This window comes from Falco cherrug, chromosome 6 (assembly GCF_023634085.1).
Source record: "Falco cherrug isolate bFalChe1 chromosome 6, bFalChe1.pri, whole genome shotgun sequence".
Lineage (NCBI taxonomy): Eukaryota > Metazoa > Chordata > Aves > Falconiformes > Falconidae > Falco > Falco cherrug.
The window spans coordinates 89,049,057-89,074,931 of NC_073702.1; the positions used below are offsets into that span (position 1 = coordinate 89,049,057).

The 25,875-nt window shown below is 41.7% G+C and overlaps 1 protein-coding gene across 1 annotated transcript in view; it reads left to right on the forward strand.

The window, feature by feature from the left end:
* Positions 1-25,875, forward strand: part of SERTAD2 (SERTA domain containing 2) — an 82,463-nt gene that overhangs the window by 1,151 nt on the left and 55,437 nt on the right. The window lies entirely within an intron of this gene.

Consider the following 25,875-nt stretch of genomic DNA (forward strand, 5'->3'; position numbering starts at 1 on the left):
TGTAAAATGGTTATGTCTCTATTTCATTGCTATTGATTTTTATTTTTTTTCCCTTAATGTATTTTTCTCGTGTGCCATACGTTCAGAGTAGCTAAAATAAAACAGTTACGTGGAAACCCCCAGCAAGGACAGCAGTGTTTCCATACACAGGGCATCTGAAGTCTTGGTACTTTGCTGGGTTTAGTTATTAATATTAATTGCTCGATCTTTGTAATTCATATCATATGGAAACTAATTGCTGAATTGAAGGTTTACCAAACCCCACAGCGCTCCAAAATCATCTTTCCCAGACATCTGACAAATAAATGTGCTGAACTTTAGTGAAGAGGAAAGGCCAGCATCATTCTGAGAGTCTTCCACATGAAGTTTATTGTTTTAAGCTAAGCACTCTTGTGAATAAGAAGTAGTAAAGTATGGCTTTACTCAGAGACTATTAAAGCGTAGTCTTAAGTATGCTGAAGATCAGTAAATTTCTAGAGGAAACGAAGTATTTAACAAATCTTGTCTTGCCTTTATCTAGAAAGAGAGTGAGGGGAACAGCCCTGAGATTGATACCATACAGAAGATCAGTCCTTATCCCAAGGAGTAACTTGCCTGGTGTATCCCCGGGGCTTCTTAAATGCCTGATTTTTTGCCTTTGGGGGGCGGGTGGTCCTTGAGATGTGGACTCTTAGATTAATCTGAAGTAGACTGCTGCCTCTGGTACTAGTTTAGCACCAGTGTAACTTCATTAACTTTAACGGGGTGGATTTGCATTAATGTGAAAAGTAATCAAGAAATGCATGTTTTCAGAAAGGCCCCTATAATAGTGACGTGACAAGCTCTGATTCCTTCTCTCATCAGACCCAATTACGCCACCCTTACTCACGCTGAGTGGTACTTTACTGCGCAAGTGCTCCCTACGATGCTTGTATGACTACTTGTGTACTACAGTATCAATCTGGGTGAGGTACAGTGGCACTTATTTTTTCATAACTATTTTTTTCCCTTCCCTTGAAATAAGAATATATTGGATAACTATTTTTCTTGGGTCATGAAGAAAACTGCTGAGGATTAAATGTAAAGCTGCTGTGTTAGGTGACCATACAAAAAAACCTCCTGTGCTACCAGTGAAACAGGCAGGTAAGTTTTCTGCATGTTTAGCTTTCCCTTGTTGCTATGGAAAGTAGGAAAATATTGTTGAAAAATTCATTATCTTGTCCTGAAATTCCTCTGTGCCTGAGGGAATCCATACCTACATGCAGTGTTCAAGTTGGAGTTGTTTTTTTTTCCTTCCCCTCCTTCTCCAGACCCCCCCCCAAACATTAACATCACATTGTTTAAATGTTTGCTAATGAAATCACTGGCAGCAGGATCAGGCCCTCAGTTGTTTTTCTTTGAAGCAGTTGATAGTGGCTTGGATGTGATGTTGTAGAAAGATAATATTATCTCGTGTGTCCACAGCTCAGATCCACTGTCTTATTAGTCTCAGAAGAAAGCTCTGTACTAAGGAGCCTGTAAAGAAAATACGTGTAACAAAGCACAACTGTCTTTTGCCTTTCTGTTCTTATTTGTAAATCTCTTGAAAGTTTGCTTCATACTCTTTCAGAACAAGACATAATCTTTTCATGTTTTGTTTCATGTTTTCACTTCCTAGTATGACTGTGTTCATTGCTAAGCTTTTGTGTCACTGATTGAGATGTTATTGTAATTAACATTAATTATGCAAACTAGATTGTTTTTAGAGGCTCTCCAACTCTGTATTGATACTGTCAACTTGTTTGTTTGTGGAACAAAAATCCACACATTTCACCATTCTCAGAGGAAATAGATAAACTGATTCCAAATTAATAGATGCATGGGAAACCATACCAAAATTAGGCTATTTTAGCTCAAATGGCACATTGAATCTTGATGGAGATGGTGAATACAGTATGGTTGGTACTGAAATATCAAGGCAGGGTAAACAAGGGGGAGCAAGAAAGGGGACTAGGTACGGCAGTTCCAGGAGGGTATTTACACTGCAGAGTTCCACCACATTCTTTCCAGATAGACAGTACTAAATTAATTGGGCCAAATTCTGCAGTCCCTAATTGAGTAAAACTCTCACTAAAGTGTACTGGAGCTGTCTGCTTGGTTGTGGGCTGCTGAATTTGTTTGAGAAATGGAGAAAAATGGCAGAGTTTACTTCATTAATTATTTAGGACATTTTTGATCTTAGACTTGGAGAAGATAGCTTTAATTTAGTTTATAAGGTGTTCTATTTTTTTTATAAGAAGAACTTTTTAAAAAAAAACTTTGAAATGCACATTCACTCTATAAAATAGTCCCTATAGCAATGGAAACATTTTACAGGTTTTTATAGTGTTAATTATAGTGACATTCACAAAAATCTCTGTCTGATTCTGAATCACCCCTTTGAAACACTTATGATCTGACAAGGGCTTTAGAATCTATCCCTAGAAATCATAATTGTTGCAATATTTATATGTTGTATTGTTTTGTACGCTCAGGAAGGAAAAAAAGGGGAGGTGGGGAGAGTTTAAATGAGAATTTGTTGTCATGATATCAAATCTGAAAATATATGCAGACGGGCAGATTATTCCCTGTCTTAAAAATTAAGTCTCTCTAATTTCCCATTTATGTAAGCAAAATTTGGTTTGCATTTTGCTTTGGGTAATGAAAGAGAGGTTTTTTTGTTTCTACTTTCAGTGCAGTGGTCCTCTGGAAAGTTAGAAACAGCGCCCTGGGGCTCAGCGAAGTGGAGGGTGTACAATTATATGGGAAGGCTCCATAGCATCAGTGAATTAACGTTAGCAGCTGACTGAGTTTTTTAAGCTGTAGAGATGGTATTATGGAAATCAATAAAATGCTGATTTCTTTTTCTTATTGCAGATTCTGTGTTAAAAGGAAAAGATGCTGTTTGTTTGTCTGCCTTTCATTTAGGCTTGCCAAACCGTTGGTTGATTTGGGAAGGCAGGTTTTCCAGTTAAAATAAAATCTGACTACTTATTGTTTTATTTTATCTCTTTAAAATCTTCATTTATTAGATTGCCTTGCAGAAATCACACTTAACAACCTGGCTTGCAAGTGGCTTCAAGTGTGTCTGTCAGCAGAGGCAAGAGTGAAGGTCACTTATATTTCTTATGACATGCTGGTGTGGCATTGTTTGTTGTAGCCCAGATGCTGTATGTTCCTGATGTGCTTGTTTCTGCTTTAAATTAAATTATCTCAAGTATTTGGAGGGTTCTGAGGAGGTGTACTGAAATCCATGGTAAAAATAGAAGAGGAATAGTGACCTTAACTGTTTTTCAGAGATGCGAGTCAGGCGGGCTGATATTAATCACTGTAAGATCTGTAATATGCATTGGCCTTTATTTCTTTGTCTCAGAGCTTCTCTCGCTTTTATACTAGAAAGACTAGTAACCTGATCATTCATCACATTAAACGCTTACAGAGAAATGACAGATCGACAGCCTTATGTTCAGCACTGTGTAACATGTATGATGCATTAAGTTCTGATGATCTATATGAAACATTTTAATTGTGAAGAACAGTAAATGGGAATGGCTGTCTTCTAATCCAAGGACTTGTGTTTTTTTCCTTTCTGATTAAAATTAAACTTAACCCCATAATCAAATTATTTTAAAATACCTGTATGCTATGGCCCTTGATAAAATCCTCTGGAACGTTTTATTCAAGCTAAGATACACTGAGGGCTTTGGGGGAACCTGGGAAACCTGGCTGCCTTAGTGGTGGGTAGCGTAACTGGTGGTAATCCAGTGGACTTTGTGGAACCAGGAAGGTCCAACTTGGCAGCTTCTTTAGGTGGGCTGCAGCGAGCATCTGTTTTGTGATATGCAGGCAGCTGCGTACAGAGTTCAGATATCGTGAGGCGTGCAGAGCATGTTCTTGTATGAATAGAAACAGTTCAAAATGCAGGATTTATGATGCAGGCAACAGTAAAGGTCAGCAACTTGGAAAAATAATAATATGGTTCGTGTTGACATTTCAGAGGGAATTCTGATGGGGGTGTGGTTCCAGTGAATGTAAACTCGTCGGTCCGGCTGCACAGATAAAATAGGCAGCCATCCTCTTATCTGTTTGGTAACCAAAACCTTTTTACTGAAAAACTGGCAAAATTATGTTTATATTCTCCCTATGTTTTATTGTTTCTGCTAATCTCTAATTAAATAGAGCCAGTGAGGGCCAGCATGGTGCTTTTAGTGCTCAACTCCAGCTTAGAAATGACACTCTGCTTTCTAATGATTATGAGCAGGTGGTCATAGGAAAGGTTGGGGGAGTTGGAGTAATGTAGTATGCAAGTAAATTCCCAGTTCTCTAAAACATTTGCCTGTAGTTGTCACGATCCACAGTACTTCATATCTCTGTCATTGCCACAGGTGTCCAGTTAAGGACACTTTAAGAACACAGAAATGAAAAAAAAAAAAGGGATGAAGAGATGTCAACTGAACCTGAACAGAACTTTTTAGCTCCTACCCTGTGAAATAGGGAGGAAGGCCCCAAGACGTAACAAGGGTAAAGTGTTTCATAACTGCAAAATCACAGTAGTGATGGTGACTCTGAAAAAGTAGCTTCGAGATAGGGAAGGAACTGTAGTCAGTTTGTTGTCTTTTCATAAGCTGTTACTAATGTGGTTAAAGCATTAGTTCTGAGAACAAGTGCATTGAGAACTTAGATGCTTCCTCTTTAAAAATAAGTGTCTATTTTTATGTATTTACTGTGGGGGAAAATAAAATACTGCTCGTTTGGTTATCCAAATTCAACATTCTCATGAAAAAAACCACCTTTTTTTTTTTTGTTAAAATGAAGTTAGCTCTTTCTGTGGAAGCCTTTTTCACTTTTGGGTATCTTTATCTGGTTTCCTTTCGTGTAAGTATCTTTTCATTATCTGTTTTCCTTTTTTTCTGTCATACTGAATTCCTTTTTCTGTTGTTGTTTTTGTTTCCCTCCACTTCTTTCCAGCCAATTTTTTTTCCCCCCATTTTGTTGTTTTTCATTCCAGTCTTAATCAACTACCGGTGTTGCTGCTTGCTTATAGAATCGCATTTAACAGCTCTGAACTACACTGCTCTACACAGGGTGCAATAAATAGCAACTGATCCTTCCTTAAAAAGCTCACAGTGGGAATGTGAAAACTGGGGGACTGGCATCCAGTTTTTGTTTTTTTGTGGCCCACATTGGTTTTGTATGGAGAGTGGTTGTGCTGCTGTCATGCAGTGTGAAGGCACATGTTGAGGTGTGGGTTGCCAGTAATATTTAGTGTCCTCTGCCCTTGGCAAGGAAAAGGTTCGCCACCACTGACCTATAGTCCAGAAGGAAAATGTGAGGGGAGAGCCTGTTGGAGGTGTGACATGAGTTGGTGCAGTCATCCAGGAGTCAGGACCACAGTCAGGAATAATACCCAGGTGTCATCAGCTTCAGACATGTGCCCTGTGCTGTAGCAAAGCAAGTTTTTTGCTGTTTCTGTTCTTTGTGGAGCTCAGTTCTAGCTTTTTTTTTTGGTTCTTCTGCTTCTGTTTATTTGGTTGTCTTCTCTGTTTTAGTCTTTTCTCACCTCCAGTATGTCATGGCTAATAGTGACCTCTCAGACTGCATCACGAGGATGTTATTAAGATTTAGTGGCTTTTCCCTCTTCCTGTGCTGGAATATTTGGCCATTGCCAAAGGACTTGAGGTCAGAGTCAGGGCCTTTTTAGTACCATGCACCAAAAAGTAGGTACGTATGCACTGAAGGTACTAAAATACTCTTAAAAAGAAAAAAACCAACAAAAAAATCACCCTAAAACAAAGATTGTAAAGTTAAAAAAGCTAGTATGTGGTTCATGATGCAAGGTGAGAACTAGGCTTCCAATGGTGATGTAAAGGTAAAAGGTGCAGCCTTTTTAAGAGAACCTTTAAATAATTACACCTTTTTAAAGGAACACACTAATCCTTTGCTGAACCTGCTAATTTGAAGGTTTTGGAAGGTAAAGAGGCCCTCTTTCCTGTGACAGGAACATACCTGGTAGGTAAGTTTCTAAACAGAGCTTAAGTCTCTAGGCCTGGTGGTGGTGATAGACAGTGGGAACATGCCCTGGAACAGGGCATCCTTCCAGCGTTCAGCCAACACAAGGAGGGCTGTTTAAACTGCTCTTTGATTTGGCATATTTAAATTTATTCCCTGTTTCAGTGCAAATTCTTGGAAAAGGCAGTTTCTGTCTTTTCAGATTGGCAGATTTTTGTGTCATTCCTACCTTGGAAAGTCCAAAAGAGGGTTGAGGGGGGAACCCCAACAAAACAAAACCAAACAAAACACCAACCCCCCCCCTCAGGTATAGGTTTCTACTCTTCCCCTGCCATGTTCAAAATAAGGTAGTCTTCCCTTGTTCAGAATAAAAGCTGTGATAATCCATTGTCTGAATGTTCTGGTAGCATGATTTGATTGTGGTGCTTGGACAGCTATCATATCGTTCCTATAAAAAAAACAGTGTTTGAAATGATACAATCCAAGAAATCCAGAGTTAAAGTGCTTACAGCAATGACTAATTGTGTAATATTGAGTATTACTCTATCTTCCCGATTTATGTCCCTCATTGGCCAAGACAGACTTGCAGGTGAGTTCTTAACGTACTATTTAACAAGACTGTAATGCTCTGTGCTTAAATTGCTTGTTGTGGTTTTTTTATTCTCTCCCTCCCCAGTGTGGGGTTCAGACCTCATTAGTTTTATGGGAAAGCCACAGATCCAGATTCCTTCTGGAGCTGTTGCAGCCTGAGTGAACAAACTGCATGAGGTTTCCTGTTTTAAGAGCTACAAAAGTAGCCCGTGCTCCTTACCAAGAAAAGAATCTGTATTATCTGTGTGACTTTTCTGTTTTTTTGTTTTATTTTTCCTTCTTCCTTTCCCTTTCCTCCCCACTTGAACCCTGATTCTGAAGCAGCTGGAGCAATTACCCAGCCTATCTTGCATCTTTCTATTCAAAAGAGGGTGGGGTGGGAAGGAAGGTCTGCATTGGACTGCAAATGTTCTCTCTAGCCCCTTTACCACCCCCAAGTCACACTTCTTCAACCTGAAAAACAGCAGATGAAACATTCCCACTTGAACACTTTTTCCCTGGTTTTATTGAGAAAATAAGAAAAAAAAATATCTTACTTTTACAAAGAGAGGAAGTAGCATTGGTAAGTGCGTCTAGTGTCCTTTAGGAAAGGATCACCACCATGGGGGTGCTGCTAAGAAAGGTTGCCAAATCCTCCTGGACTATGCACCAGGCTGTTCTGAAAGCCTCCTGTGAAATGAAGTGGCTATATAGCCAGTGTATGCATGCGTATTTCTGAAGGTTATGCTGGATTTCTGCCATGCCACAATACTGATTAGAATAATTTATTATAAAAGTGGGACATGGATTTCAGAAATGGATAATGTGATGGGGGAAGGAGAGAAGTGGGTGGCAGGGAAAGCAAACCTGAAGGTTTTCCTGGTTAGTGGGTGTACCCCAAAGCATAGATTTTCTACCACTGTCTGTAGGAAGAAGCTACCACCCTCACTTTTGTTGTCAGAGGTGACTGTTATATGCTTAGCTTAATGTATGTATAGCATGCTTGTGCATTGCTGTTTATTTACTTGCAGTAGGACTCAAGATATTCCAGGTGCTTTCCAGATGCTTATGGATAATCTCTGCTGCAAGGACTTCACAAATCGGAGAGAGACCAGAGGAAAGTAAATAGGTGGGAATTTGCACGTTAGTAGTGAGAAACAGAATGAGATTCACAGGACACAGGGCCCTTGAGAGGAGTGAGAGTGCGGCAGAGGTGCTGTGCAGGTGAGGTGGGGAGGAGGTGTGCAGTGGCCTCCTTGAAAGAAGCAGGCGTGATGCAGACAAGTGCGCAGACTGCTGAGCCTTCTGTCTATTCTGCATTTATCAGCCATCTAGGCCTACTAAATGTGTGCGTTTTGGTCCCTGGTGTTTCTGGGAAGAAAAGAGATCCTTTGCTTTGCTTCTGCATTACAAGTCAGGCCTTGGTCAGCTTAGAGCTCCCGACACCTGATCCATCTCTTGGATGCTTTCCCCTGTATTTGTCATTGCGTGATGTGACAGCTGTGTAAGTGGAGTTATTCTGTCACGGTCTGTGCAGAGAAATGCTGCGGAAATGAGAAAGCGGGGGAATGAGGCATGTGAGGTGTGTGCATACAACATGAGGCTTGACAAGGCTAGTGAGAAGTAGCATTGGGGCTTTGCACATGCATTCCTTGGGGCACAAAGTGTCATAGTCTTCAATTTTTGCTGCGATTAAGGCCCCTGAGCATGTCTGTGACACAAACCAGAAAGAAAATGTTTTCTCTTCAGCTGTCATTCTAGCGTTGCTTATGTGTGTATGAATCATTCCTCCTCCATCTGGAAGGATGAGATGCAGAGCTCTTTTCTAAGGAGGTATCTAACATACATCCTCATAGAAGCCAGCAATTGGCATGACAAAAGGGTTACAGCTAGTAGCTGGCATTTTTCCCATCCATCTTGCCACTGGAAACATTATGCTTTTGCAATGTGCTTGTTCTTCAGGCACCAGCGTGCAGAGCCGGTCCTTGGGACATGCAAACAGAGCATGTTCGCTTTTGTTTGTGGTACCTCCTCAGAGGCCCAAGAACTGGGAAGTGGGAGTAACAGCGATGAATTGGTTTTCTTCAATAGTTTGACATGGAGTGGATGGGAACAGTGAGGTACTCCTGGAACATCCTCAGGTGTGGGAAGATGAGCAGCAAGACATTCAGCATTGCCAGTGTAACATCAAGTGTGGGAGAAGACCTTGTTTTGCTTCTAACCTTGTATGCTTTGTACAGGACAATGCAGAATTTAGTAGTATTGAGTGTGCAAGGGAAGCCTGATTTTTTTTAAAATGTCATACATTGTTCATGTAAACTACCTTGTATATATTCTGTCCTTCACTTGATTTGCAAGACCAAGGCCCCAAGTCAACTACGTTAGTCTCAAGTGTTCCTTGATGTCAAAAAAGAATTTTATTGCCCATCTTTTTGTAGAGAGGTGTTTAATGTGGTGTCGGAATGGGTAGTGGAAAGAAGGGCCCTTTAATCTCAGTACTGTGCTTTAACAAATCCATTGTTATCTTTCTCTGTTGTTGAGCATGACTGGAAATGTCCTCATCTTGCAGCAGTGAACAGCTCAATATGCAATTCAAACCTAAATGTAGAAGCTGGATGTTCTGCTGCTGAAGCTCTTGAAACTCAGCAAACGCATGCCCATGGGATTGGACATGTCTTTGCTGCTTCCCTCTTTTGAAGGACAGTTGGAGATGAGGTGGAAGAGAGTCCAGCATACACTGTCTGACCCCAGGGCCTTTACATTTAATGAGGTGATGTTTGGACTACCTCATCTTGGAGCTGAGACCAGTGGCTCTTTCTCCCTGAGGAGGAGCACCTGTGTGAACAGGATGAGCCTCTCTGCTCCCGATTCCTGCTCTGCATTTTAACCAGGATCTGTTCTGCAAGGCAGGCTTATTTTTGCTGCAGGAGCTGGGAGTCATCTCTCCATCTCACACAGGACAGTGTGAAGGTTTAGGGCACCACTCCTGCGAGACCTGTGCCAGCTTGGGTTGGGGTAGGAATGGCAGGTAGGAAATAATCAGTCTGCTTCACCTGAGGGAGCAAAGTCCTGCTCAGCTGTGTGGAGGATACAGACTTGTCACCACTGCTATGCCCTGTATATGAAGGGAAGAACTTTGGCTTTCTGAAGGACAGGTTCCTGCCTTAGTGTGTGGATGGAGAAGCCTCCTTTCTGCTTCTTTGTGATGGATGGGTTTAAGTTGCAGCCCTGTTCTTAACATCTCTTACTAGCTGACTCTAGACAGTGACACGCTGAGCTCAGGAGTGCAGAGTACTGGTGTGTCCCCTAGTGCACTTTGGGCTTGGGGAAGAAGGACATGGCTGACAGGGTCTGTAGGCTTTCTGCAGCAGAGTTCTTGTCCTGAGGTGAGAACAGCTGTGCCCCTTTCCTTTGGAGCTGTTGTGACTCAGGCAGGGACTGTGAAACCCTCCTGTGCTGCTGAAGCTGAAAGCTGCATGAGAGAGACTGTAACTGCTCCCTCCCAAAGTGCGCTCAGGGAGACGTTTTGGAGTTGGGATGTGAAACAGTGTTGAAGAAGGCCACTCTGCCCCAGAGAATGAAATACTCCTGCATATTAGGGCTCAGTGCTGGACTTCGTATGTGAGGGGAGCTTTTCTTCTACTATGTCTCAAGCTTCTGCTTTTATCTTTCCTCTGATACAGGACAGCCTGGAGAAGACCCTTCAGGCAGGGATGCTCTGTTACTTTCTTTAGCTTCATGATTGCTGTTTATACTGTAGTGTAATAAACATGATTAGCATTTCTGGCTTATTTCAGGGTGTGTGCTTGCATGTGAAAAGATTTGGATATGTTAACTCTGCCATCTTTCTTACCTGTGCCTGAGATACTATCTGCTCACGATCCTTCCTGATACATAACAGCTATGGAAAGGAAATAACACTCCCCATTGTCTTGGAAACATTTCAGTAGCTTGACTTGGGTAAGCTGTACAGTGGCAATAGGAATGAGGGGTGATACGTACACTCTCTTGCTTTGAAAACTGGCTTCTGGATCCTGCAGAGCATGGTCAGCAGGTGGAGGTTGTTCACATTGCAAACTGTACCTGCAGTGTCCAGTTGGAACATGCTCCATGTATATAAATTCAGTTCTGCTTTTCTTTGTGTGACAGTTCAAAGCCTGGGGACCCCCAGGGCAGAATTATTGCATTGTTGTGTGTGTGTGTATGTGTATGCTCAGCAGGTGTATTTCTTCTGCAGTGTATTTAATATTTTCCAGGCTGCGCCAGCTGTGGGTATTTCCACTTGCTGGGAGACTGAAGACCAGGTTCTCATGGCCTAAATTCTACCTAAGGCTCTCTGCTTGAAGGCCAGGAGTCAGCTGGAAGGAAAGAAAAGATACAGGAACTTAGGTACAACTTAGGACATCTGAATCTGGCTCATTCTCTCCTGCAATACCAGTGTGGCATAAGCATCTACTGTAGCAGTGAACATGCCAGGCCAACGATCGTATTTTCACTTTCCAGAGTGTTTCTAGACAAACCAAACTGGACTCCCCACCTCTAACCCAGGTTCGATTTGAATTCTCAAGCCAGTCCTATCAGTGTTTGGCAGAGCAAAGAACCTGATCCAAGCAGTGCTGCTTATTCCTGGAAAGGTCCTGACATCTCACAGCATTCACCTTCTGGAGGATAACTGGAGGGGAGATGCCTGGAGCTGTGCTGGTGCACGTGTTGTTTTCTGGCTGTGGGGTTTTATTGTTGTTGTTTTCATGGATTCTTTTGTTTTTCCCTCTTACAAAGTTTCAAAGCTTGCATTGCACCTGTGGCCTAGAAGGACTAGGCAATGCTGTTACCAGTCAGCGCCAGGTAGATCTGGTGTTGAACAGGGGAGGCACTTGAGCTCTCAAGCAAGGGGTGCTGAGGGTGCTTTGCTGCGTAGTCCGCATGCTCAGCTGCGGGGGAACTGAGTCCTCCCTGGCTTGCTTGTGGCCATAGTGATCTCTCACTATGTTGGCCCTAGTAATCCCTGACTATCAATCATCCTCTTCTCATTTGGTAGAACTTTGACTTAATAATAATGAGAGATACATCAGCTTGAGTAATTTCTGTTTGAAGATATTAAGCTCTGTGAATACTGAAGAATATCACATCCTAAGCTTTTGAATGGTTCTGACTGTAATGCAGTGCTGTTCTTGGAATGATTTGTTTCAACTATAGGGCCAGTTTAAATAGAGCTATTTAAGTATATGTTGCTGTTCCTCATACATCAAAAAGTGAAGTTCAGCGAGTAATGAGTTATCATGGGGGACCACAATGAGATAAGAACTCATCATAGCTTTGCAATAAATGGCAATGTCATTAAAGGAAAAAAGGCTTTTTGTCTATAAGCTTAATTGGTCAGCATGCTAAAAATCTCCACTCAAGATTTCTGGCTTTTCCAACTAGAATATATTGTAATAAGAGCAAATTTCTGTGTGCAGAGAGCGTCCAAGATCTTGCTTGCTGTGTGAGCCACATGGCTGTAGGATATTTTCCTGTGTGTGCCTTTTACATAGATAAGCGACAGTACCTGATATCTGGTCCTGGAGGGGAAATGTAGTACCTTATTACTGAACAGCTTTCCAAGATGCAGCAGTTGTCATTAAAACTCAGCAGTGGACAGTGGAGCTGTATTTGGCAGGTGTGGACTCTTTATTTTTTTTAAACTTTTAATGGCAATGACTTGCAGTTATGTCATGCTGTAGTTTTAAACTGTGCAGGGCAGTTTGACTCGTTTATGTTCTCATTCAGGTCTTTAATGTGCACGCAGAAGAAGCTGGTTTCTGGGATTGCTGATCGTACTGACTGGAGGTAGGAATGATCAGCCCTGGTGTACAGGGGTGTTAGGCACTCGCTTCTTCAGCTGAGTTTTGTAACTAAGCCGCTATTCTCAGATTTCCAGTCTGCAGAATATGGGTCCATCCTGCAGTTAATAAAAGAATTTTAGGAGGAATGATGTGCAAGATTCATGTCACTTTTCTTCCCTTTGTGGTGCTTACTTTAACTTACTGCTTTTAGTAAGCAGAATCATTGTACTGCTGTGGTCTCAGTGATAGTTAGCAGGACACCACGATCTGCCCATCTGCAACAGCTCTGCTGGAAAGGTCTAATCTGCAGGAGCCCTTGTTTGCTCTTAAGGATGAAATGCGATTGAGCATCTGGTGAAGCCTGTTCTATGGTAGAAATTAACTATAAATATTTACCTGGGGATTTTTTAATCATTAGGCTTAAATTGATTATTTCCTACCAGTTGTAGGACTTCTAAAAGCTGTTTTTTTCTCTTTCCATAAAAAAATACCAGTTTGGTGGGCAAATGCTATGCTATGGGTAAGATGTAGCAACAATAATGCATGAGGAGCAGTGTGAGGGGAAAAAGACAACTTCCTGCTCTGTGGTGGTTCTGATTTTTTTTTTTTTTTTTTTTTCCCCCCCCCTTCCTAATTATGTGGAGTTGGAAGAATGATCTGGTAGGATGTGAATGTTGCCATCCCATAATGAGAGTTGTGGTCATGGGTGCCATGCAGGCATGAAGCTTCAAGAAACTGATGTGTTTTGAAGACAGACGAGGAATAATTCAGTTCTGCACATGGCTTTCTCAGGTAGAAGGTAAGCTAAGGGAATGTCTACAAAGCTAATGCCCAAAGCTGGAATTGTGCTCCCTGTTCCAGTTAAACCAATACATAAACAAACCAGTTCACTTGATGTTCCCATTAATTTGGACTGCTTACCTTTCCAGTTTTTCCAGCTTGTGATTTGAGCAGAATGAGCCAGTAGGAAAAATGGCAGTCTGGAACTGGCTTAACTTGTCTCTGTCTCTCCCCAGAAAGCTAGGTTCTTTTCTACCACCAAAACAGGGACTGGCTCCACAGCTATTGTTACGACACCTGAGACTCCACAGCAAAATCATCTGCCACTGCCCAGACAAGGGACAGCAAAGGAAAACTTGCAATCCTTTGCCAGCTCCTTCTGCGCCTCTCTACCTACTCGGGCTTTTCTCCACTGTACAAATGGTGCAGCAGCTGTGGCTTGAAAATCACTGGGGCCTTCCCCTCACCCTGGGGTATTTAACTGTATCCAGCCCTGGCACCTTTACAAGCACAGACAGCAGAAGCTGCGTGTGGGGCCAGTGTCACGTCTGTGCTGAACGCGCTGCTTCTGATGGCCGTGCTCTGCCAGTGTCTCCTTCCAGCATGGCCACAGCATATAAAGCGAGTTGGCCCATGGAAGGACAAGTTGCACTGTTCTCCTGACTTGAGGCCTTCAGGCCTGTGATGACCTGGAGCTTCTTGTCCCTGAAGATAAAAGGGAGTAGCATGAATAAAAGCCTTTCCTTTTTAGTGGAGAACCAGTCATTTGCGTTGCTGAGGGATCTCTGGGACTGGTTGGAGTAGGTTTTCCCACTGTGTGTGTAACAGGGGACATGGTAGGGAGAAGGAGACTGTGTACTCGGTACAACATTTAATTTGATTGTGTAACTCCACCGCAGCATGCTCATGACGTCTGTTTCTGATTTAACTAAGAACCACTGAAGGTGCAAAGCCCCTCGTTGTCTTCCCTATTCCAGGAAGTCCTGACAAGCTTCTGGCTAAACAGGCACTAAGTCCACTGAGTCCCTTTGGTGTTTTGATGCCTGTGGAAAGAGGAGTTGGCAGTGGGAGAAATGTTCTGGCTTGTGTTGCTGACTGACGCAAAAGTCAGCTTTCTTGCCCTGGAACAATGCTGAGGCTGCGTGCCGGCTGGAGAATACAGCCAGTGGTCTTTCCCTCATGCCTTTTGAAAGAGATTTCTTTGGTATCAGGGTAGACCATAACCTTCTATGAGATCTCCTGGTTGAATTCAGAGGTCCGTAGCTGAGATCTGAGGCCTGCTTTCTCCTCAGGCTCACTTTGCTGTCAGTGTTTATACTCGTGCCTCATGCAGAGCTACATAGACTTCGTATTGTATTCTCACCTGTCACTAAGGGCTCCGTGCTTTTGTATGCTGCCTGCGTATCAGTGGATATATATGGTATGCTCACCTACCAAGTGTTCCTTTGTTTCCTTGATACTGCTAGAAGCTGTTCTCAAGTACATTCTGCCAGACAAAATAAAACTAAACCTGTGAATCTCTAAACCTTGGAATCTCAAAGACTACCAAGTTGGGAAATTGTATTTTTGGCAGCACCATCAAGGCCCTCTGACCCAAGATCACAGCAGTGATCCATGTCTGTTGAGCCTTTGGAGATCAGGGGCTGGATTTCTCTTTGTCAGCGGTTGGCAACCTTCAGTATAAAACAGAGTTGTGGGGGGAGGAAAGAAATATGTGTTTGTTTCATTGGAAAAAGAAAAAGGAATATCCTGAAAACCTGTAACTGAATTGGCTTGAGTTTATGATCTAAACTCTTGCAACAATTAACTATGATCTACTGTAATGTTCACACATTTTACTGGAGTGGGGGTTTTGTATGCTGGCTTGCCTTTTGGTCTTGTGTGTGCGTGAAGAGTACAGAATAGTGTGTCAGGTGGCAGGAAAAAATCCCTTTACATGTGCATCTAAGGGACTGTTGTTCAGTGACGAGTTGGGGGTAAACCACACCTTAGACCAGGAAAAAAATAAACTTGAGTAAATGAAGCTGCTAAAGTTGTTTAGTGCGTGGAACAGAGTCTGGCAGAGGAGATGCAGACTGCAGCATTGCACATCTTCCTGGCCTGAGTGATGTTGTGTCAGGGAATTGGAGAGGCTGAAATTCTCAGTGTTGGTTCTGAAGCTGGCATATGTGATAACTGAGATTTACCGTAGGCTCCAGTAGAAGGAATGGAGAGGACTTCAAACTCCCAGAAGGTTGTTTGAATGCTGTGTGTACTTGTATGAGAAATACCACCTGGGAGGGAGGTATTCCTGCTTCTTTAGAAGGAACTAGAAGTCACCTGAAACCATTTGCTCTAGCATTACATGGTAGTGTAAAACGCCATCATGGCAATTTTATTTTCGAATAGTTAGCAAACTAGGGAGTAGTAATAGAAGTGGTTAGTCATGAGTAACTGTGTTGCTTTGGATTTTGTGGCTGAACCAAAAATGTGGGTTGGTTTGAACTGAAAGATTAAAAATTTCTTTTGCTAGCATGAAAAATTAAGATTTTGGGTAATCCGAAAACCCAGGTATTTTGGATTGTCTAAACTCCATTAAGTTAGAGTAAGTGTTTGAAAACAGTTTTTTAGTTTTAGAGAAAAGGGAATCTTGAGGGCTGTTAATGGATTTCAAATTTTTCAGTCCTCCTGAATCAATGTTTTGCTGAATATAACATGGGAGAGATGCACCTGCAGAGGGAAAGGGAGCTGTAGTGCCCCCCCGCTCATACACTAGCAGCTAGAATCTCTCCTGTATCATGGGGGTGTAACCACAACTGTTTAGTTCCCTTATTCAAAGCAGTGCTGTGCACAACCTCGAAATAGTTCTCCAGACCAAAAACCTTCCCAGTATCTATAACAGACAGAACAGAAAGTCAGTCACTATGAGAAGCAGTGCTGTTTGTTTTTTTCCAAAGAGCTCTGTGTGTGTGTGTGTAAGGCAAGCGAAAATTATTCCCTAATGAAAAAGCAGTAAAAGAGCTGAAGAGCACAGCTAAACAAAGGTCAAACTGTGTTGACTGAATGCAGACAGAGGCTAAACCTATTTGCAATACATACAGAGAATGCAGTATAAAATGAAGGTGGCCAGCCCAAGGAATATTACCATGCATAGATAATACATATATATGTAGATGATATATGCAATCATATATTCTGAAAGCCTGTTATCAGAACAAATTGCAAAGCACGGAACACGCACAGGAGTTCAAAAAGACGTAGCTGGAGAGCATAATACCAAGATCACCACAGAAACAGTGTTCCTTGGGGGTCACTTTGTTTAAAGCAGCCCTTTAAGGCTCTACAATGCATTGGCAAGCTAATTCACAAAGTGAATTTCCAAATAGGTGCTGGAGTTAGGTACAGTGAAATTTCAAGTGAATGAATGCAGAAAGGATTGGTGCCAGCCTTATAAAAGCAAAAAAATAAACCCCCCTCAGATTCACTTGCTGGGCACAAGATCAGCCCTGTGGCAAAGCCCATGTTGGCATTTCTATATAATAAAGTTCGATACTATTCAGTAGTGCTTTGCTGTGGAACAGAAAGTCTTATTAACCTGATCAAAATTGTGTTTGCAGAGTGCTTCCACAAATGTATGTACAGAGCAGCATTTTTAAAGAATATAAGAGGCATTTCAAGGAAGAGTGGATTAAGGAAGTTGTGGGAGATACTGATACAGGTCTTTGCATCCCAACAGTGTGTATGATCCATACTGTGTCCCCCTTGTCCCTGAGGTGTAAAGCAAAAGGTGAAAGTGTTAGAATTAAATGTTGCTGATTCAATGTAGTTATCGACCAAGTTACTAGGGTATGGTTCTGGTTTAAAGAAACAAATGCTATTTTGAACTGTTGTTTCTATACAGCAGGTCTAAATGAGGCCACCTTGAGAACTCTTTACCTCAGCGTGGTTACTTGAGGAAGGTACAGAGATGAGCAGGCTTCCAAAAGAGGAAATCACGTCTAGACTTCAAAATGCCAGTTCTCGGTTTTGTTTTAGGTGCTGATAGCCTGTCTGGTATCTTTGAGCCTGTATGGAGGAGAAATAGTTTGACTGAGAGAAGGAAACAGTAACATAAGGAGATGCCATGTATCATTTCAGAGTAAAAGTTCCAAACTTTCATATTGAAAATTGTCACCAACCTTCAGAATTTGTCGCAGACTAGAAGGGCAGTATGCATTTTACTATCTGATGGAGTATCAATTTAATACTGCTGGCCAGCAGTGATGGATAGTGTTCTTGTAAAGGCAGTCTGCAAGGTCTTGACTAACTTGCATGCTGTAGCCAGTTGCTGCCTTCATACATTTTATGTTAAAGGTTAAATATTTTTGCTTGTTCCATGTTTTAGCCATCTTGGGAGTTGATGGATGTGCTATTTCCCAGCTTTTTTAAATAGGTGACTTGTTAAATGTAAATACAGGACATTGGAGCCAAGTTCACTATTTCTGGTGGTTCAAACTAAGTTCCTGAAGTTTTGCATATTTTCTGTGTGTACTGTGCTATTGATGTTGAGTGGGGATCTCAGACTTGGAAGTTTCTTAAACAAGGAAGAAAACAATTATTTATGTTGTTTGTGGTTAACCTACAGAGCAATGTTAATGGTCTGTAAAACCTCTGCAGATAGTTGACTCAATAGAAACTTTTGAGAAACTATTTAAACTTGAAAGAGAAGTTCCATGAGAAGGTAGGATAAGATGGAGTTAAAATCAGGAGGGTGAGTTGGTGTGCATATGAAGATCGTCTTGTGATGCATTTGTGGGAAGTAAGAAGGCAGAGGAGCGTGTACTTAGGTGCTGAGCGGAAGAAGCCATTAAGTGGAACCAAAAATCTTCAGTACAGTTACTTCTCAGATGACAGTAGCAGTCCATGCTTGGATGCAAATACTGGAAACTTCACTTGAGGTGCAAATAATTGCATTTTGTATTCCTCAAATTCAAATATACTGGAGCGTTTTTCCAGGCAGAAAGGATAGTGTAAAACTTAAAATGTCAAATGGATGCTTACAGCCATTGAGATAATTATATTTGTAATGTGTAAAAGATGTGCCTGAAAACAGGACTTGATGCTGTCATGTATCTTCTGTCCCTGCCCATCTGCACACATTCACTCACAAATGAAGTCTGCCTCTTCACAGGGAATAACATAAGTGAAGAAATCTTACAAAGAAGTCAGACTTGGTTAGATTTTTTCTTTCCCTCTGGACTGTTAATATGTTTTAGCATCTTTTCATATAGCAAATTTTAATTAAGTACTCTTACTTAACACTGAAATGGGGCTTTCCTACCCTTAGAGGAAGGCAATGCGGTAACTCTGAAAACTTAAGTAGGCCTAGTAAAACTTCCATTTCTTCTGTGCTGTCAAGTGTTCAGATTTTCATCTCAGTCCTTTTATTGATGGTCAGGCGTTTTTTTTTTTAATTACGTAAGCTTCTTTGTAGGGATTTTAGGGGTATCCCAAGCTTTCTTTTACTCCGTTATGTTTTCATGAATGTTGTCATCCATACTGTGATAGTTCTTGCAATAAGATTGTTAGTGTTTCCCTTTCTCTCCTTTGCAGTTTCTCAGAGAAGATGGAGTGTTGTATTTTTGTTGGTTTTACTTCTGGTTTCACAGTGGAAAATAAAAGCAAGTTGCTTTCCCCCCACATTTGTGTGTGCTCATAAATAGACACACATGCACACTCTCTCTCCCACATGCGTGCATGCATGCAAACACACACAAGGAGTTTGTTCTTGCCTGTGTACAGCCAAAAGAGGCTGGACATGGCTGTCTTCAGCTCAGTGGAAATTGGCACCATCCCATCTCCAGTAAACAACAGCCTGACGTCAGCTCACGCAGTGGTGATAGCAGTATAACTCGAGAGATTTTTCAACTGGCCAAGCTGTTGAAAGGCTATCGCTAAGTTTGATAATCTCTGGCTGCACTTGAGAGGAATTGGTGCAAAGGTGGGGGGAGGAATGGTTGCTTAATGACAGAAATAATAGAGCAATTCCTGATAACTTCATATGGGATGGAGAGATGATTTTTAAGTCTTACACCAAAGTGTATTTTGATTCCCACCTCGTCAGCTGCAGTTGTTCTCTCCAGTGTTATTCCAGGTTCTTAAATCCTGGCTGCTCTGTAGAATTCACAGTCGTTCTGTGTTGTAAGTCGGAGAACAATTAAAGTGCCATATAACAGTCAATCAAGCAGATGATGGAATTTGACTTTTCTATTGTGTTGAATTATGATTTCAATTCCTGATGTTTGCTTTATTCAGTTGTAGATATAGTTCAAAGAACTGAGCCTGGCGATGCTAAGATTTTCTCTAGGTTTTGTACATTAGGTTTCTATTACTGGGGTATAAGTTCTTGAGGCCCCACATTGTGACCACAACACTTAGAAAAGGTTTACTTGAAAGATACTTGATTGTTCATCATTATCAAATTAGGCTAGAATAAAGGTATCATTTTGTGGTGCTGGTTTCAGATTAGGCCTTTAGAAAAGTAGCTGGTTTTCATTCAATGTTACAAATGCCTTGACGGCAAAGTTAGTGAAGCCTCCATTGCGTTTCTGAAACAGAGCCACTGTGACTTAAATTTAATAACAGATGGTTCTCCTCATAACCCGACAGTTGAAAGAGACTTTTCTATTGTTCAGTACTACCGCTGAAAACACATTTTCATTATGAACTTACAGTACTCTTATGCCAAAACCAACAGTTAAAAATGAATGGTTTGCTCTGGTAACAGGACAAAACAAACATGAAAATCATTGTGTGGTGTGACAGAAAAATCAGAACGTTAGAGAAGTTGATAAACCTACCAGAATAATTATTTGATGGGCTATTCTTGGATCAATGACACTTCCAAGCAAATATTTCAAGGATATAAAGAACAGTGCATCGGCTTCTGGTTTGTTTCTTATAGTGCTACAAAGATAGAAAAAAGTTCCTGTTCCATTTAGGTCCTGTCACAAGGGATTTACGGAGTTTTGTGAAATCCTGGAAGGGAATGTGAATAACTACTAATATTAACATTTTCTAACGTACACGTTTTTACATCTGCTTTTAGGGTATATTCAGACTAGGTTAACCATAAAATCTGTCTTAAGAGAGAGGGACAAGAATGCAAGAGGGAAAGAAAAACTGGACTTCTTCTAGGATGATGTCTGTCTGTAAGTAGCTTTTGAGCCTTTTGACCAAATCTGATGAAGATGCACAAGTCTCAAAAGTTTCACAGCTTCTGTGAAAGTGGGTTAGAAAGCCAGGATCTGTCGTGAGTCATGCTTCTCAATGAATTCATAGAGATCAAAGGCAAGTGTGGGATAGATCTGTGCATCTTGAACGATGCAACTGGGACTGCTGATCTTGCAGAGGGGAAGGAAAGGGTGAACAGCAGCTCTTTCAAAACCAGGAAGGTCCTGACTTTCTGTGAGTCTGACTGTCCTTGGAGACTCCTGTGGCTGCTTGACATCCTGCTCCCCAGAGGGGCTGGCATGTGGCAGGGCCTGACTGTTCTTGATTTATAAGAAAAGCCCAGGATTATTTCGGAAGAGACCAGAAGCCAAGCTGTCGGAAAGCTTGTACTTGAGAGCTTGCAGTAGCACAAGAGCTGACAGCTCAGGTAAGAAATTTGTTCAAGAAGAATTGGCTGGAGCAAAACTTCCCAAAATCTCAGGCTAAATAGTCAGGCTGGCCGTGGATGAGCTGTTAGCTGTCTGTGGGCAGAATTGGAGCTCTGCTGCAGTGCAGGAGACGTGTGAGATGGGTGCTGAGGCCCCCGGAGCCACATTGGTGTGGCGAGGTAACCTTTCCCCAGCTGCAGGCTTCTTGTGCTTCAGGGCCTGTGGGCAGCTCCAGCGTTACAACTTCAGCTCCATGCAAATGTAAACTTGCCAGTGTGTAGGAGAAAGGCAGGCCTCTTCAGTTGTCCTTCCCAAGCAGGTGTGACACAGGTTGGGTAGTGTTACCTGCATACAAAGTTTGGAGCAGGATTGCCTTAGGTCTGTTCGTTATTTCTTTCCTTCTGTGGGGTCTGGCTTGTGACTGGGGATGTGTGAACTTGTGACTTGCAAGACTGAAACTCTTGCAGTGGACTTAGCTGAGCAGGGATCTTGTCCTAGGCCATTTCAGCAGCACTGTGCATTGCACAGGGCTTGTCACAACCCCCAGCAGAACTTCCCTTTCCAAAAACTGTACCAGCAACTAGCAAAGGCAGTTAATCTCTCAGCTGCAGCCTCACTGAAGATCTGTTATGATCTGTTATGCCATGAATGGGAGGAGGCGTGCAGTAGGAAAGTTACTTTATGTTCTTTTTTTTTTTTTTTTGGTTGTGGGTTTTTTTTTTTGCCTGCCTTTACTGCCTCTCATCTTGTTCAACCAGCCTGCTACTGCTCTAAGTAGGGAGATGAGCTGGTGGGAAGGGCCTGTGCACTTTGCCTTTATCTCCAAGTGGGTAACATTTGCATTTGCTGCTAGTGGTAAGTTAGCAGAACTGCTCGCGCTAGCCTTGACTTAAACCACAAGCTAGAGACATGTTGCAGTGTGTTTCCTCTTGCTGGGAACCTGCAGAATGGCCTTCTGGATAGCCAGCTCTGCTTGGTTCTTTTCTGTGTAATAAAGTTTACTTGGATGGCTGTTGAGGTTATGGTTCGCTTTGTATTGAGCAAAGCATTAAGTTTAGCTTTAATGTGGCCAGGGATCCAATAATACGGAACTTTAACCAGTTGCAAAAAAATGTTGAATTTGCTTTTGGTTTTATAGAGATAGTCCTAGAAAGGCTCCCAAATAGGCTGGTCTGCTATGAAGGTGTAATTTTGCTACAATTTGGTCATGCATCTTAAAAGGAATTATCCTTCCTCAAAGATTCAGAAAAATCTTGAGGTCAGCTCTTTCAAAGTAATGTTGTAAGGCTTCTAAAGAAATGATGCTGAATACTTTTTGTTTTCAGATTATTTTTTGATCCTTGCCGGTTGATAATTTCAGGATTTCTGTGTAACATAAGGGGCTAAAGACCAAAAGGAAAAAGAGTAAAGTTGAAGTTCTTATTTAATCACTTCTCAGTACTTGGCAACACTGCATGCTCCTGCCATTGCTCCTCCTGTGCTTCTATAATGGTTGCAACTTTTCTGAATAGTAAAGAATCATTATAAGGATGGCCTCTCCCCATACTTGATTGCAATGTGAGATGGGAGCAGACTGCACAAACAGCTCTGGGCGAGACGGAGGGAGGGAGGATTCTTACCAGAATTTACCACCAGAGCTTTGCTGCTTTATAAGGCAAGAGCTGCTCCCTGACCTGTTCTGTGTCTGCTACAACACATACATCAGCAAGTTTCATAAGGTGGAGGACAGTCCCCGGTAGATGTTGGGGATTTGGGGTTTTCTTGTTTGTTTTAAGACAATCCTACAAAGTAAAGGAGCAGAATAATTCTGCAACTTACACCCGCTCTGTGTAAACTCAAAAACCCAAGAACAATTTCCAGGTTGGGTTTCATACCTTGGCCAGGTCCTTATAGCTTATTGGCATAAAGTCTGGATTTGTAGCAAAAGGAGACCAGCAAGAGCAAAAAGGAAGGGAGCCAAAGTGATCCAGTTTCATAGCTTAGAGATAGCCATCATGACCTGCTCTTTTTTAAATTTTTTTTTCTATAATTCTTATTATTACCCACTCCTGCAATGGGCAGAAGGTCCTGTGAAGCATGTGATGCCTTCACATCCCCTCCCTTGCTCATGTCTTACTGAACAGAAGACCAGTCCTACCCAGAGGGATCCCAAAGTTCCCCACAGCTGCCTTCTCAGACTGGAAAGGTTCTCCTTCGTTCAGTCTTTTTAAGTGTAGTACCAAGCACAGAAAACTTACTGATTTCTTCTTGTTGGCAACGCCACAGAAGCCCAACAAGGAGGAAGAAATCAAGAAACCAGAACAGAGGGTGGGGTAAACTGGTGAGCAGGAGGAATTGGGCTTTTATGGGTCTAAACAGAACAAACCAGGGATTTGTGTGCTATTGGACAGTCAGGTAAAGCACACAGCCCACTGTTCAGCTCTGTGGTACTGTTGCTCCCTGTTGAGGCCCCCCAGTTTCACCTGTGCAAATGCCTTGTGGATTTTTTCACCCTGGAAAAAAATAGTATGGTTTTAAAAGAAAACAACAAAACAATTAAAAAAAAAAAACAAAACAAACACAAAAAAAGACCTTGCAACTGAAATGCCTGTTTCTACTGCAAAAAAATTTTTCTAATTACTACAATAATGTATTGAATTAAAGTGGCTGAAGACCTTCTTTAATACTAATTTTATTTTTCTTTTTGGTAGCAATAATACTCAAGCAATGGCATGCCAACAAAGAGAGCTTTGAATGCGTAGCAGTCCTGAGGGGTGCCATCCTGCTCCCTTCCCCCACCAGTTCCACCTCTCAATTCTTGACAAAGAAAACAAGTTGCTGCCTCTTCAAGATTTTTCTTGTCCTTTCTGTTGGTGACAGGCATTAAGTGTTAGTAACATCTGCTGGCCTGAGCTTGCTTCCTCCTGCAGCGCTGGTCTCTGGCAGGGCTGTGTGGAGGAGACAGGAGCTACGGGTGCCTTGTGCGAAGCACCCGGTGTGGCTTCACCAACCAAAGCTGCCAGCAGAACTGCTTCTGTGATAGCAGCAGCGCAGGCTTGACATGACTGGCAGGGCTCTGCTTATCTTGTGGTAGCTCTTGGGCCCTAACTCTCAAGTGGCAGGTTTTTTGTTGTGTTTGGAGTTTTTTTTGTCTTTTCAAATAATGAACGTTATTTTAAGCAAAATAGCCAAGGGGGATAAACTGATCAACATGTGAATCTGGAAACATTTTCTGTTAGCTTTGGCTTAGAAAGTTACTATAAATGACAGATACTACAGAGAAGACTTTTTCTTTCGCGATACATTCTTTAACTTGTTTCTGCCTTTCAACAGCGTTTTGCGAGTCACTAGGTTTTCTTTTTTTAATTTGCTCTGTCAGGTTTCCTTGATGGTGGCAGTATTTTCCGGAGCAACTGGGAGGAAAATATATCTGTATCTATTTTAACAGGAACATGGTATCTGTAAAGTCACAAGAAAACGAGCAGACTGTAAAGACAGATGCAGACCCTGCTTTATTTATTTTGTAGTTGTTTGCTCCAGAGCTGGCTGGGTTTTCCTTTGGATGAAAGGGACAAAATGTATTTTGTTTGTTTTGCTTTTTTTAAAGCAAGGCATAGGTTTTTCTGCTGCTTCCTAAGACTGGCTGGTTGTTTACTTCTAATTTTTTCATGAAATTAAAAAACCCAAACAAAACCAGCTAAAGGAATATGTGGAGATTTGGTCTATTTCATGTCACATGTGAAGTCAATGGAAAAAAATTATGTGCGTTTTAAGAGTGAAATTTCTCATACTTGTCACCTCCTAAGTAGTAGTGATCTTGCTGCTTGCTCTTAGGTTGTACAGTACCTGTGATATACAGAGGAAAAATGGGCAGTAATGCAATACTGTGCTTCAGATCCGTTATTGGGGGGAGGGTGGGGGGTTCCTGAGGTTATTACATGTGCAGTTTCCTGATGTGAGAATTTTTAAAGACTTCTGTAATGATTTATCTGGAGATTTTCTTCGAACAGCATCAAGAGGCAGCCTGAAGTTGTACTATCCTGTATTTCCCTCTAATCAGCCTTTGCAATAATCCAGTTGTTTCTTCCTCCTACATACGCACAGAGTGTGTGCAATGATGATCCTGGAGTCTGCAGGCAGCTGTGACAGAAAAGGACTTTTGTGGTTTGCTTTTGCTTTCTCTTCCTGTCCCCTCCATTTTCACATATGTTTTTTAGAAGGCTGAGTTTCTGATGGACTTACTGCAAGAGCAGTGGGAAGTGAAACTGTGTTTTAGGGCTTGTTTTCTTAGTTCTTTTGGTTTTCATATAGCACTCTATCAAAGACACTGTCCTTAATATTAAAAACAACCCAGTGGACTAAGAAATTAAAAATGTCAATTGATAAAAATGAAAATCTGAACTTTATCTGTAGAAAATATTAGTAAAAGAAGCAGAGTGTATCATCCCCCCCAACCCTGCCCCCTGCAGAATGCCAAGCGTGGTCACTTTGCATCATTTAGGAGTAACCCTGAAGTACCTCTAAGCAGCTGAAAGTGGAAAGATTAGAAATCAAGTTGATAATAGTTTCTCTTCAGATGCGTCCTCTAAATGTTTAATAATGTGTCCCTGAGGAAGTCCCATTATTAAAGCTGCGTGACTATGAAATCACCTTGACTCTAAGGGGTAGATATTTGAGAGTTCTGGGGATTTTCCTTATCTGACTTACAGCTTCCTTTCATTGCAATGGTTACCAAGTTCCTTGCAAAATGTGTCCCTCAGAGTTCATATTCTCTCTGGTCAAGTCAAATTGATGGGGGTGGCAGGAACTACTGCAGGTACTCCAGGCATATAAACCCAGTTATGGTACTAACTGATACTAACAGTTCCTGTAAACTTTTTTCCAAAGGCTGTTAGAGCTTGTCACAGATAAATGCTGAAGAGTTTTGGTGCTTTTCGGACACCTTTTTCCCGTGTTGCATTAATAACACTAACAAAAATAACGCAATAGTGTTTACTTCTAATAGATGTAATTGCAGAAGATCCTAACACAATTTGCAAATGATACATGCTTGAACACAGGAGCTGTTCCATTCTCCTCTGACATAGCCTGGGGTG